The sequence below is a fragment of the Hippopotamus amphibius genome, chromosome 3 (assembly GCF_030028045.1).
Source record: "Hippopotamus amphibius kiboko isolate mHipAmp2 chromosome 3, mHipAmp2.hap2, whole genome shotgun sequence".
Taxonomy (NCBI): domain Eukaryota; kingdom Metazoa; phylum Chordata; class Mammalia; order Artiodactyla; family Hippopotamidae; genus Hippopotamus; species Hippopotamus amphibius.
The window spans coordinates 190979699-190994702 of NC_080188.1; positions in this window are offsets into that span (position 1 = coordinate 190979699).

Consider the following 15004-nt stretch of genomic DNA (forward strand, 5'->3'; position numbering starts at 1 on the left):
GTTTCTAACTCTCTAGCTACCTATCTATAGCTAAACAGATGACAGATACAGATACAGTTATAGATACTAGGGTTTCATCTTCCTCTATCTTGAGAATAGTCTTACATATACCTTATAGTCAATAAATGCTAGGATGAACTTATAATAAATTACCATTGAACAACAAATATTTAGACAAAAAAAAAGCAGTGAAAATAGGATGAAAACATTTTCTAGCCAGCAAATTTTACCAGCTCACAGCATATCCACTGTCTCTTTCAACAATCACCATTTTCATAACAGTGCTGTGGTGCTATTACTGCAGGTCTCAGTGACCTGAATAATAATAATAATAATCATAAGTAATAATACCAAATGAATCAGAATATTGACTTTCTCACAAAGCAACTTTTTAGATCTGAATATTTTTTTAAAATAAAATTAAAATAACAGTAGACAAGGGGCAGGAGGGGGAAGGGGAGATAAGATAGGGAAGAAACATATTATTCATCAAAGAAGGTTTCTAGTGCCAGATGACCCCTAAGCAGGTGGACCAATGCCAGATAAAGAAAGCACGGTCAAGAAAGTTAGGAATTTCCTAGAGTCAAACAACTAGCAAAGAACAGTGTCAGGGCTAGAACCCAAACCTCCAGGTGGACAATCTATTAGCAGGTTTTATACTACCTAGTTTCTGAGGTGGTTTATGAGCATAAAATTATAGTTCATTATGTTTTCTAGGTTTAAAAAATAAGCCCTAAAAGAATACAGCAAAAGTCCTCTTGTCTGATGCTAGTACTGTATATCCAATAATTAGTCATTTAAAAAATATATCAATATTCAATAAATATACGAATTTCATTTTGGCATCTTCAAAGTGAAGTGAGAACCTATTACTTACTTAGCAAACATTTATACAGTGTTTCCTATGTGTCCGCACTGTTCTAAGTGCTTTTCAGACATTAACTCATTTAGCTGCTATATGGTACAGAATTCTCCTGGCCTCTGTCCCTGGTTCCTGGGAGGTAGTCTCTAAATCCTTGGAATTTCCCAAGTGAGAGGAGTCTCTTCATTGTTTATGGTGGACCTTGATGGTTTATGCTAATGAGGTGACTCATGGTGGACCCCTAGGTAGTTTATATCAAGCAAATGTCTTCGGATGGGGGCTGGGCATGTCCCAAGGACCAACCATGTGACTAGAGGGTTGGGGCTTTGAGCCAGGTGATATCAGTCCACCCTCCAGGAAGAAGGGGGACTGGAGACTGAATTCAACTGTGTGGCCCATTATTCAAGCCATCATGCCTAAGAAATGAAACCCCAATTAAAGCTCTGGGCATCAAAGCAGCTCAGGCTAGCTTCCCTGGTTGGCAATACTGCTGAGCATTGTAACACATCAAAGTGCCTGGCAGGGCTTCCCTAGTTGCACAGTGGTTAAGAATCCTCCTGCCAATGCAGGGGACAGGGGTACGATCCTTGGCCCAGGAAGATCCCGCATGCCTCGGAGCAACTAAGCCCATGGGCCACAACTGCTGAGCCTGCACTCTAGAGCCTGCGAGTCACAACTATTGAGCCCAAGTGCCACAACTACTGAAGCCTGTGTGCCTAGAGCCTGTGGTCCTCAAGAGAAGCCACCGCAGTGAGAAGCCTGTGCACCGCAACAAGTAGCCCCTGCTCTCCGCAACTAGAGAAACTCTGTGTGCAGCAACAAAGACCCAACGCAGCCAATAAATAAATAAATAAATAAATAAATAAATAAATAAATAAATAAATAAATTTATTTTTTTAAAAAGTGCCTGGCAGAGGTGACACTGTCCAGGATTCCACAGGGAGAGGACAACAGGGAGCCTTGCATTTGGGCTCCTCCCAGACCTCACCTGTGCATCTCTCCCTTCAGCTGGTTCTAATGTATATGCTATTGCTGTAATAAAACTGTAGTCATAAGGATAGCACTTTCCTGAATTCTGTGAGCCATGCCAGTGAATTATCAAACTTGAGAGGACAGTGAAAAATCCTCAATTTGTAGCCAGCTGCTCAGAAGAGAGGCTGGCCTGGGGACCCCAAACTTGTGGCTGGTGTCTGAAGGGAGAGGAGTCCTACAAAGGTCTGTGCCATTAACCGGTGAGGTCTGGCCTAACTCTGGGCAGTTAGGGTCATTGCAGCCACGTAACAACCTAATGAGATTGGGGCTGTTTATTATCCCTACTTTACAGATGAGAAAACTGAGGCATGGAGGCACCCAGCTGCCTAGTGGGTTAAGCAGGTTTCAAATCATGCAGGCTTGGTCCAGGGTCCACAGTTTTATCCTCACCATGATACTATGCCAGGCAAAACAAAACAAACAAAACCCAAGTGCAGAAACTTTCAATGTTTTTTTTTTTCAATTCTCTATGCTTCTCTCAACCACATCTACTTGGAGAGCAATCTTTTCTAGCAATTAAATGTGACTGCATCTCTGCACATCATTCAATTTAAATTTTCATAGAAACAATTTTCTTTTTGCATTTATATTTCATCTGTTTATGTAACATTTAACTAAATTACATAATTCCAGGTGCAACAGGCACAAACAGATTTGGGGAAAACACAATACTCTCTGCAAGCAGACAGTTCAAATAATGAAAGCAGACGTGTCAGTTTGCTAGAGCAGGGTCTAACCATGAGAGTGTGGCATGTCCAGGCACTGGATTTATGTACAGTGAGAATTATGGAGAGAATAAGAAGCACTAGTGAAACAGGAGGAGTGGGGCTAAGAGACGTCCTAAGGTGTAAGGGAAAAAAGTCTGAAATGATCGCAACCTTCAGCTGATTCCTCCCATTAGCTTCTGTCCATGAGCCCTGTTCCCACGCAGAATAGTATTTGTTCCTTTGGTCTGTCTTTGTTATTCCACTCTATTGCCCCCTCCCAGACTCACATTCAGCCAACATTGATTGCGAGCCTATCATTCATATACTTACGCACTATTCCACCATTAAGCACCAACCTCATGCCAGCACTTTCACACAGATCACCTTCATCAGACCCCTCTGATAGACGCGGAGCTGCAGAGAGGCTAAGGAGCTTCCTGAATCTGTGTCCTCTCGTTTCCCGCCTACCACGCTCTTCTAAGACCACTTGCCTCCCTACCACTGTGGATTTCAGCCATTTCAGTGACGTCATCACTAGCTCTCTGGAATCTGTAGACCTGTTTCACCTAACTAGCCTTATCCAGCCCTGGAAAATACCCTGGGTTCAAGGGTAGGGATGTATAAGCCTCACTAAGCAATAGGCAATGACACGTCTACGGCCAGTTTTTAGTTACTGAGCATTGCTGGAGAAAGGGTCAGCCCGCCCAAGCTATCTGAATCATTCCCAGATTTCTCCAACTGAAAAAAATGATTTCTTCTTGGGAATTAGCATAAGGTTTTATAATTCTCTTTTATGTATTTTTGTACATATCTGCATTTTTAGACAAGTCTCCTTAAAGCCACTGTCTTATCCAATCATTCAACTAATACTCAGCTAGCATTCATTCAACTCCTACAGTTCCTTGTCTATTAGTATGAGTGTGACCTTGATTAAATTACCTGCTGGCACAGATGGGAGAGCTCCTGCTTCCCACTTTTCTACTTTATCAATATGTTCTAAGAATCACCAAGGTAACGTTTTTCTGAGAATTATACAAATATCCTACCCACAAAATGGGAAGTAAATTCTTCAAAGAAGCAGTTGGGTTCCCATTAGAATTTAAGAGGTATGTTTGCATTATTTCATCAATAAAGGGATAAAAACGGGTATGAATTTGTGTCATTATTTGAAGTTAAAGTGAATTTAGTTGCATCTCTCCTTTCAGGGGTAAATACAACCCGTGTCCCTGGAGTGTTAGGGATGTAGTCACACTTGCTATCCCCCCTTAGAGAGCCCATTTTAAAACTCCCCCCCCCCCGATTAATTCCTCAGGTATTAAAATCAAACTGTGCTAAAATATAACTGGCACTTAAATACTTTGACAGAACAAAAAAGCTACAATAAGACCTTAACTAAGATTTCTTTCCAAATTTCAAAAGAGCACTCCTTAACCTCCAGTGTCATAGAGGCTAGCAATGCCCTCCAGAAAACATCTCTCCTCACACGTTTCTTCCTCTAGATCCAGAAGCATGGAACCCACCCCGTGGAAAGATACACACCCACAGTTCTTGGCAGGACTCTCATGTTTACAGAATGGAGTGACTCCCTTTCATGTGCCCGACAGGGCTGTAGAGTAGCTGCTGGAGAGGCACCAGAGAATGAGGTCCAACCCTGACCTGTACACATCCTGTCTTGAGTTTCCCTTATATACTTCGTATCTTTATTAACTGCTAATGGAACATTTAAAAGGCATCTTGTTAAGTTCACATCCTACATTAATTCTAAGTTCACAATTTGGCACAAGTTGTCTTAGAATTTAATCACATTTGAATAAGAAATGGCATTTTCGGAGGACCCTAAAAACGGAAGGGAAAGAGGGAAGTCTTTATAAAGGGTTATGAAACTCCTGGTACTTTTCATAGACTAGCTCTTATAGATTGTATGAATTAGGAAGAGATGGGGTAATTATTCTCCATGAAACAAAGGCTTAATCCTCCTGGGGAGAAGTTCTTGACTAAATGCGACTGATCCCTTGCCAACTACAATCTACTGAAAATACATCCATTAACTATTCTGCTGAACCCCAACTTTACCTGACCCTACCATCCATTAAAGCTGACTCACAGTGAAACATAAAGTTCCCGATTTAGAGGTCACCGGCTATGTTAAAAACGGAAGTGAAAACTCATAGGTGCTATTTCTCTTCATGGCTGAAGTAATGTTACTGACGATAGCTTTATTCCAAGACCTAACAGCATCTTTTTTTTTTCTTTAAGAACTTTTATTGAGATACAATTGACATACAATAAACTGCATCTATTTAAAGCATACAATTAAGACCTAACTACATCTTGATCTTAATTAGTGACTGGGCAGACCTTTGACATACCTCTAAAGAGGCATGCTTGAGTGATGGATGTTAACTAAAGTTAGTGTGGCAATCATTTCACAATATATACATATATCAAATCATGCTGTACACCTTAAAATTATACAGTGTTATATGCCCACTATATCTCAATATACCACAATTATTTCTCAAAACTGGAAAAAAAATCAGCATGGTTGGTGGTGGTGGAAGTGGTGAAGATGGTTGTAATGGAATCTATAATCTCAGTACTCCAGGAAAACACTTACTTTTAAAAAATTAGTTTTCATTACTGTGGTAGTCAGCCTCCATGAGGGCCCCCAGCTAACTCTGCCCCCTGGTATTCACATCTTTGTGTAGTCTTGTATAGACTCCCACATTGCATAGAACAAACGTGTGCAGAAATGACAGAGCATGACTTCCAAGCTAGGTCGTGAAAGACACTGAGCTTTCCTGGATCACTCGGTCTGGAGGAAGCCAGGTGGCATGTTGTGAGGATGCTCAAGTAACCCGAGAGAGAAGTTCACGTGATGAAGAACTGCCCACTGCCATGTGAATGTAGCATCTTGGAGTCAGATCCTCAGACCAGCGAAGCTTTCAGATGACTGCACGCTCACAAGAGATCCCAGGCCAGAATCACTCAGATAAGCCCCTCTCAAAATCCTGACCCACAGAAACCATGAGGTAACTGTTTTAAATCACTTGGCTTGGAGATAATGTTATGCAGCCTAGAAAACTAATACAGTTACCAACAGAAAGATGACTGACCAAGGTATTTGTCCAATGAGTAAATATTTCAGTCAGGAAACTACTGATGGTGGAGACACCTATACTTCTCTTTCCTGATTAGTGGTGTCATCTATTTTTAGTATTCTAACAAAATCCCTGAGTGTCTACCCTAAACCTATACAGATGAGTAGCAAATTGAGTTGTGAGGACAAAGTTAAAGTACACCTGGAGTTAAGTGTTAAAAGAAAAAAAAATACAGGATCAAGCTTGAATTGTTTTTGGTCCAATTAGTGTGAAAACCATCCAAAACATAATGTATTTGCAAAGAACATGAATCAAAAATGAATATTCTATTTGCACTTCAAAAGACATTTGATCCTTTATCTTAATTTCGCCAGGTGAAGGCAATGCTGGTCTCTGCTTTCATCTTATTCCATACTGCCTAATGAATAAAAAGCAATTACATGTTCCATGGACAAGAATTCTTTATACTAAAGGGATTAAATTTGTTAATTTTCCTTACTGAAGATGTAATTGGAAATTTTTAGGTTTCAGAAAAATTCTAAGCATAGTCTCTCCAAAAATCGCAAGACCTGACATTCAACTAAATGCTCATCCATCTTCTCCTAATTTGTTATTTCTACCCCCAAACCTCATCAGTGTTTGTGGCCCAGCCTTCCAGACACCAGGCTTTTCTTTCCCCAGAATCTACAAGAGGAAGGATTCGGCAGAATACAAGAGGCAGGTGAAGATTCAGGGCCTGGAAACACCTGACGAGCTTTCCCTGGTGTTGGCATTCCCCAGGGCTCTATTCTGAAATTTTGATTGTCTTTTTTCCTGACCTTCTTGTCAGTGTCTCAGATTCATCCTGGCCTCTCTTCACATGCCACCCTAGTGACTCTTAAACTTTTCAGGGCAAAAGACCCCTTCGGGAATTTTGTGAACCCTCAGAATCACTGTCCCCAGAAAAATGCACATAAAAGTTAAAATTTTTCTACAAATGTTGAAGGTTCAGGACTCCCTGAAGCCCATATGTGTGCTCTCCAACTAAAAAGCTTCAGCAGTATATATTTTCTCTAGATGAGCTTAACTAGTGTCATGGCTTCAATCACCATCCAGTTCTGTATTTCCAAACCAGGCACCTCTTATAAGCCCTACGGCTTTATCTCCAAAGACTCAGGGGACATCATTGTTTGGAGACACCATCCTCAAGTCAAACTCCAAAATCTCCTCCTCTGTGTTCTCTACTCAATGAATAGGATAAACGGGAAATCTTGGCTCTTCTCTTTCCTTTATTTTCCACGTACAACCAATTACTAGCCAATTTGGTCTTCTCAAATCCACCCCCTTCATTCAATCTCAGCATTCCTAGTTTATAGCAACAGCTTTCCATCTGCTCTTTCTGCCTCCAGACTTATCACCTGCAAATCCGTTTGAATCCCAAACTACCACTTTAAAAATCAAATATAATCATGTTTCCCCACACCCCCAAAGTAAACTTTAACCTATCGCCATTTGTTTTAGAAATAAAGTTAAAAGTCCCAGAGTGAGATTCCTCCACCCGTGCTCTCATAGTAAAACTTAACATTGCCTTAACGTGTTACTGTGTTCTTCATTTCTCTTCCCTACAATGTAAGCTATTCTTTTTTTTGCTCTATACAATTTTATTATTAATGAAGTGAATTTTTGAACCTACTTATTGGCCATCCTAAATCTTTTACATGTTTAATTATTAAATGTCTCAGAAATACAAAGAAGAACAGAAAATAATATAGGAACTATTGTTTCTGTGTCTCTTTCATTCTGAGTTCAGTTTTCATCTTTGCAAGTAAAGAGTTCGGTTTCCAGCTTTGTAGTCTTTGTCTATACATGTTTTTATTTAAACTCTTACTCTTGAATTATAGTTTGAGTATTGAATTCTAGGTTCATAGTTCTCTGGATGTGTCTAGTCATGGATTTTTTTTTATTCTTCTTTGGCTTCACTGTGCTTATTGGATCTATAGATTCATATCTTTATTCAATTCTGGAAAAGTCTCAGCTATTGTCTCTTACAATATTGCCTCTCCGCAGTTCTTCCAGTTCCCTCTGGTACTTCTTCAGACATATCTTTGACTTGATTCTCTGTAAGCTATTCTTAAAAATAACATTTCTATATAAAATTACAACAAATCAATGTGCTCATTTTAATGTGTGACACAATGCAAACAAGAATAAAAAGAACAATGTTGCCTTCTCTTTCCCTGTTACACTTGCATCTAGAGTATAGGACATTGTACTTTTCCATGTATTTGTCTTCCGTATTGTGTACATTGCAGGCACTCAGTGATTATTTTCTAACAAGTTGGTTGAGTCGTATGGCATTCCGGGATCAGGCAGATTCTAAATCAGAAGGATGGTCTGCCTTCCCTCTAAGCCCTTGCCATTCAAAGTGTGGTCTCTATATACCAGCAGCCCCTGTGTCACAAGGGGCATGCAGAGTGTCAGCCCCAGCTCAGACCCAGAGCTTCACCAGATCACCAGGGGTTGGAAAACACGTGAAAGTCTGAGGAGCACTGCATTAAAGCTGCACACTTCAGAGCAGCTGCCCTGACCCACCCACAGTCACTCTACCTAAAATATGCTGATAAGAGCCATCTCTTAATGACAGAGGCAGATATAAAAAATTATGCTGATCAGATTAGTTTATCCTAGTGAGTACTAACCATACTGTTTTTGGTTTGTGTGCTAGGTCAAAACACTGCATTCTCTGATAATTGTATTTCAATTTGGGGGTTTTCAGTGAAAGCTGGCCTTGAATAACAAGTAGACTCTGAAGCTCTAGCAGGCAGCAGAGCTACTAAAATCAGAGACTTCAACTTTTGCTTTTATCAAGGAGTTGGGTTTCTCTCCATTAAAACAATTGAAATTTAATGATTAAATCAACACTTTTTAAATAGGACACACTTCAGAGCAACTGTTAATACATATATTTATTTTCTAAAACACAGGCACACGGCAAAATGGAAAAGAAGGCAACCAAGAGTTTGTTTTTTGGTTCAGTCATTGCCCTAACCTAGATAAATCTTCAAACCCTCCCTGTAAAATGGGGATAAGAGCCTCCACAACATCATCAGGTTACTGTGAGGATTAACACTGTATTATTAGAGTGAAGTAAGTCAGAAAGAGAAGGACACATATTGTATGCTAACTCACAAATACGGAACCTAAAAATGGTACTGATGAACTCAGTGACAAGAACAAGGATGCAGATACAGAGAATGGACTGGAGAACTCGAGGTATGGGAGGGGGCGGGGGGTGAAGGGGAAATTGAGACGAAGCGAGAGAGTAGCACAGACATATATATACTACCAACTGTAAAATAGTCAGTGGGAAGTTGATGTATAACAAAGGGAGTCCAACTCGAGGATGGAAGATGCCTTAGAGGACTGGGGCGGGGAGGGTGGGGGGGACTCGGGTGGGGGGAGTCAAGGAAGGGAGGGAATACGGGGATGTGTGTATAAAAACAGATGATTGAACCTGGTGTACCCTCCCCAAAAAAATAAAAATAAAAATAAAAAATAAAAAAAAAAAACATGTTTTTCTCCTCTCTCTTTGTAGTCCACTCTCTAAAGTGAGGGATTAAGGCTTTTTCTTTGGAGACACTCCTTGTGGCACGGAGAATATTAGTTCTCCGACCAGGGATCGAACATGTGCCCCCTGCATTGGGAGTGTGGACTTTTAACCACTGGACCTCCACAGGGAAGTCTCCCAAGAAGCCCCATATCTGACACAATTCCTGATACACACGGAGCAGTCAATAAATTATTGAGGAATGTGTTAATGAATAAATACCAAACCCTCCAGAAACTTCCTCTGGCACTGACCCATGACCCCTGATTGCTCTCTTTGGTAGAAAATCGTTACCAAATTCTGTTTCTCTCTAGTGGCAACCTCTGGAAAGTCTCTGCTTCCTTCACCTGCATCCCCACGCCCACCCCACCCCCTTTCTGCCTGTGCACCCCACTCCCAGCAGACACACATACAGGCCTTTCTCTTTACTTCTCTCCTCTCTTGCTCTTTGCTTCCTATAGAGTGTAAATTCTTTCACTGCAAGGCATTCAGTGCAGTCAAGTCAGAAATCAAGCTAACAGAGGAAGATCTCCGTGTAAGCTTCTTTTTGCCTGGTTTGCCCATCACTGAGCCTTTTATTAAAGTTCAGATGTTGGGGATTTTGTTGCTCTGTTTTTGTTCTCTCTCTCTCTCTCTAAGCCCCCACCCTATTTGCTTCTTCAATTGATCCTGAAATGAGTTTAATTACTTATTTAATAGCCTGCATGATATTTATGCTTAAAAACTCACAAGGGGAAAAAAAAGAAGGTGGTTATAAATATTAAGAACACAAAATTTAAGCAGAGGAAACCAGAGTTTTGCCTCTTGGGTGGTATTAGTTGCCTCTGAGGCGTGTGAAGGACAAATGGGCTGGTAGAGAGTCTCCACTTATTGCTAGAAACACCTGCAGGCCCTTGAGAAAGACGTTCTTTAACATGCTTTACCGAAAGCAGTTTTCAGTCTAATTTTTTTAAATTCCTATGTTTTAATTTACCTATTTTCAAGCTGAATCTAATAAACTGTCGGTAGTAGAAATAAGCAGTCCTCAATTCGATCATAATCCACCAGAGACTTTTAAAAAGTTAAGTCAGGATCAGATGGAATTTAGTTCTTATTTTTTATAGTCACAAGAAACAAATTAGCCACTTCTAAGATAGTTTTAGATCACATTTAAAATGTGAAAAAAATCTTTTATATTTCCAAGCATTTTTTTGAATTATTTTTTTTGGGAAAAATTTCAGGATTTTGGAGCATATTTAAAACTCCCATTACCCCATTTTCCTTTTGTTTGGTTACTTAGTTGACTTTTTAAAAAAATTGATGCCAGTTCTTTCTTGGCAGAAGCTATACATCATTCCCAGCCAATTTGTCACTTTCAAATATTCTTGGAATTAGAGTAAGATTGCCAGATTTAGCAAATAAAAATGCAGAATGCCAGTTAAATGAGAATTTCTGATAAAAAAATAAATTTTTTCATATAAGTATATCCCATGCACTATTTTGGACATACACTAACATATTATTGGGGTAATCTGAAACAACAGAAATGTCTCACAGTTTGGGAGAACAGAGTCTGAGCCCAGGTGACAGAAGAACTGCTCTCTTCAGAGGCTCTAGGAGAGGACCTCTCCTCACCTCTTCCAGCTTCTGGTGGCTCAGGCATTCCTTGGCTTGTGGCTGCATTACTCCAATCTCTGCCTCTGCCTCTGCCTTTACACAGCCTCACCTCTTCCTCAGATCTCCCTCTGCTTCTACGAGGATATTAGTCATTGGATTTAGGACACCCCCAGCTGGGTTAATTTAAGATGAGCTCATCTCAAGATCCTTCACTACAAAGACGCTTTTTTAGGAATTCCCTGGTGGTCAGTGGTTAAGAATGTGCGCTTCCACTGCAGGGGGTGCGAGTTCAATCCCTGGTTGGGGAATTAAGCCCACCATGCTGTGCGGTGCAGCCCCCCAAAATTAAAAACACTTTTTCGAATAAGGTGACCTTGACAGAGTCCAGGTATTTGGACATGAACTTAACTCTTTTGGGGGAGAGGATGTGGGTCACCATTCAACCGACTACGGATGTGAAGAGCTAAAACTTCCAACCCCAGCTGAGGCGGCTGGCTTCCCGCCTGGACGGTAAGCACGCAGGTCACGGTCAGAATGAGGCCAAAGGAGGCAAACCTGTAGGAGATTTTTCCCCCTGGTTTTCCCATCACGGGCCCCAGCTTCTCATTTGGAGGAAGCCTATGAGATCCTCCCAATTCCCTTAGTCGCTCGCTCAGTAGACACTGATGGAGCTCTTGGTAAGTGCCGGAGTCCGAGTAGCGGGTAAAGCAAACGGAGTCCCCTCCTCGGGATTCCTTTCGTCACCAAGTCCCAGGGAATAAAATCAAGTTCAACTCTCTTCTTTCCCTCCGTGCTGAGTGTAGTTTCATGGGTTCACAGGGTCCCGCGTGCAGAGGCCTCTGACCAGGCCCTTCAGACGACAGTTCCTGATGCTGAATGGCTGCCCCGGCGCCTCAGCGCAGGGCCGAGTGCACACCCTGCGCACCGCTCTCCACCCACGATGGTGGTGACAGCGGGCCGTGTGCAGAGGTGCTGCGCCCGGCACTGCGCTCTGGAGCCCCCGAGAACCCCGCCCCTCCCAGCTGCCGAGAGCCTATAAAGCAGCCCCGCACCCTACCTGTGTGTGTGTGTGTGGAGGGGCATGTCCTCTAGAGCCAGAGCTCACACCTCTCCATTCTGTGATCAAAGAGTCACGCTTTCCTTTGCTTCTGAGCCAAACTTGGTCTTGTTCTATTGGCTCAAGTGACATCAGGTAAGAGGACCCTTGTAGGGGACCAACTGGACAGGGTCAGTAACGCTTTAATGCAAAGAGACAACAGATCCATCCATTAGTAAGGGAATAGAATTGTTACATAATGTATCAAGGTGATGTATTAAAGAGTAACTGGGAACAAGACAGGGCACTTTAGAAAAGGCACTCAGAAGCGGACATCAGGTGAGTGCCAGGAGGGGAGGGTTGAGCCAGGCGTGCAGAGATCCCAGAGAAAAACCTGCCAGAACAAGGAATGATGTGTTTAAAGGCCTGAGGTTTGCAAGGAATCACTGTGCTCTGGAGAAAGGTGGAGACCACAATAGCCAGAACATAGTGAGAGTGTGGTTCAGGAATGGGGCTGGTCATTGCCAGGTCTTCCGGTTCATGGTGGGGAGCTTGCACTTTATTCTGTGGAAAAGACAAGACACCAAAGGGCTTAAAAAGAGGAGCAATGAGAATTGGTTTATATATTTAAAATTCAATTGCTATTCTGTGAGGAGTGACTTAGCCAGGCGAGAGTGGAAGCAAACAGACCCGTTAAAAGGTCATTGCAATAGCCCTGGAAAGAGATGCAGAGTGTTGTGAGAATATGGAGAATAACAGAGATCATCTGGAAGTCAGATGCTCAGAACTCACTTAGGCATTACAGGCTGATGGTGGAAGAGAGAACAGTAAAGGGTGACACCACCTGTTTTAGCACCAGTCTTCCCAGATAGAAGCCCAACCTTTCTTTTTCTTTCTTTCTTTTTTTTTAATACATCTTTATTGGAGTATAATTGCTTTGCAATGTTGTATGAGTTTCTGCTGTACAACAAAGTGAATCAGCTATATGTATACATATACTCCCATATCCCCTCCCTCTTGAGCCTCCCTCCCACCCTCCCCACCCCACCCCTCTAGGGTCATCTCCCTGTGCTGTGCAGCAGCTTCCCACTAGCTATTTTACTATTTTGGTAGTGTATATATGCCAATGCTACTCTCTCACTACGTCCCAGCCTCCCCTTCCCTCCCTGTGACCTCAAGTCTGTTCTCCACATCTGCGTCTTTATTCCTGCCCCATCACTAGGTTCATCAGTACCATTTTTCTAGATTCCATATATATATGCGTTAGCATATGGTATTTGTTTTTCTCTTTCTGACTTCACTCTGTGTGACAGACTCTACAGTTAAGTGTGACCATGTAAGTCCTGGACAAGAGGAAGTGAATGAAGAGAAGAAGCAACCTCTGGGTCACACCCACAAAGTGAAAGAGGCTTGTTTTTCATTTCTTCTTTCTCTCCTCTTGATGCTGGAAAATGGGACACAATGGAGCTACCTTAGATCTAGCGGAAGAAGTCACACGTTGATGATGGCAAAGCTGTCCCCCCACCCAGGACCTTGGATGGTCTCACTGATCTGGGTATGTGACCTGTCCTGGACACTGTTATGTGACAGAGAAATAAGATCCTATCCCATTTAAACCCCCACGCTTCAGATGTTTTTTGTTGCAGCAGCTCAGCTTGTAACCTAACTAATACTCTTGGGAATGGCTGCAAGAATCCCAAACTCTCCTTTTCTCTACTCGGACTTCCTGTGCATGTAATCTCTTTCTTGCCTCCTACAAAGACATGGATTCCACTGCTCTCTGTGACAGCGAGGGCTGGAGTAGAGGGGATTATTTAAAGCCGTTTTGATGGGAAGAGTTCCTTCCTTCATTCAGTCCAAAGTAAAAGGGATTCTGTTTTACAGCAACATGACATGTCTTATACAATGGATTAAATATCACATCAGATGCTGGAAACTATGAGTGTTAGCTGTTCAAATACTTTATACTAACATTGTGTTGATTACACAGGGGCTTAATGTTTAAGTTAAGATTTGTAGAATAGGGGTAGATATTTTAACATCTGCCTAAGAATTCTATTAAAAGCTTGGATCTCAGAACTTAAAACATTAACAGTAAAAAATAAACATTTAGTGAGAGAATGTATGTAAATTATGTAATTGCATACTTATTTTTTCTTTATTCGTGTCTTAAACTCTAACATGGAATGAATCCTTTTGGTTAACTTTGGCTGTATTCAGAGTATATACAAGTTATAGTTACCCTTCTATATCTAGGATTTTATTTTATTGGTAGTAAATTAAACCCACACACATATCTACTCCATCTCTGCTTCTAGGAGTGGGAATAAATAAGAATACGAATTATCTTTTTGAAAAAAAAGGAAAATCACATTTGAGACACATTAAGGTACATTAAAATCTGCATTTTGGTTTGCTTTTTTGTTTGTTTTTGTTTACATTTGATTAAACAATAGATACGGTTCAGTCACATGCTTGTAATTACTAAATATAATAAAATTAATAAATATAATTAAGATGTTTTCATTTAATTATGCCTATGTCTAACTAAAAATGAAACCTTAAATATCTTTTTCAAGTAGAGTGTTCCTCAAAGGATAGTACCATGTCTAATTAATACTTGTAAAATATTACCTAGAGTTTAAATTTATAGTTGAAAAGAGCCCTTCTATATTTCATCAAATCCTAAAGGTATTATCATTCACCTTTTATTAGGTGAAAGCTCAATGAGGTTATATGAATTGCCCACGTTTACCCATCTAGAACGTACAAAAGCCTGGGCTTATACCAAGATCTTCCAATTCCAAGTTCAGTGCTCTAAATACTCAACACCCTGCTGAGCATCTAGAAAGACCCCGCACCTAATGAAGTCTCTTGCCCCTGGATAATTTGTTTTGTAATTAAAGTAGAGAAATACTATGCAGTCACTGACTGTATTTTCCATTTGTTAAAATCTTCTTAAATTATATAAGGAATTTTAAAATATGTGTAGCAAAAAGAGTGCGATTAGCAGATGTAAATTATTATATACAGGATGGACAAACAACAAGGTCCTACTGTATAATACAGGGACCTATAATCAAT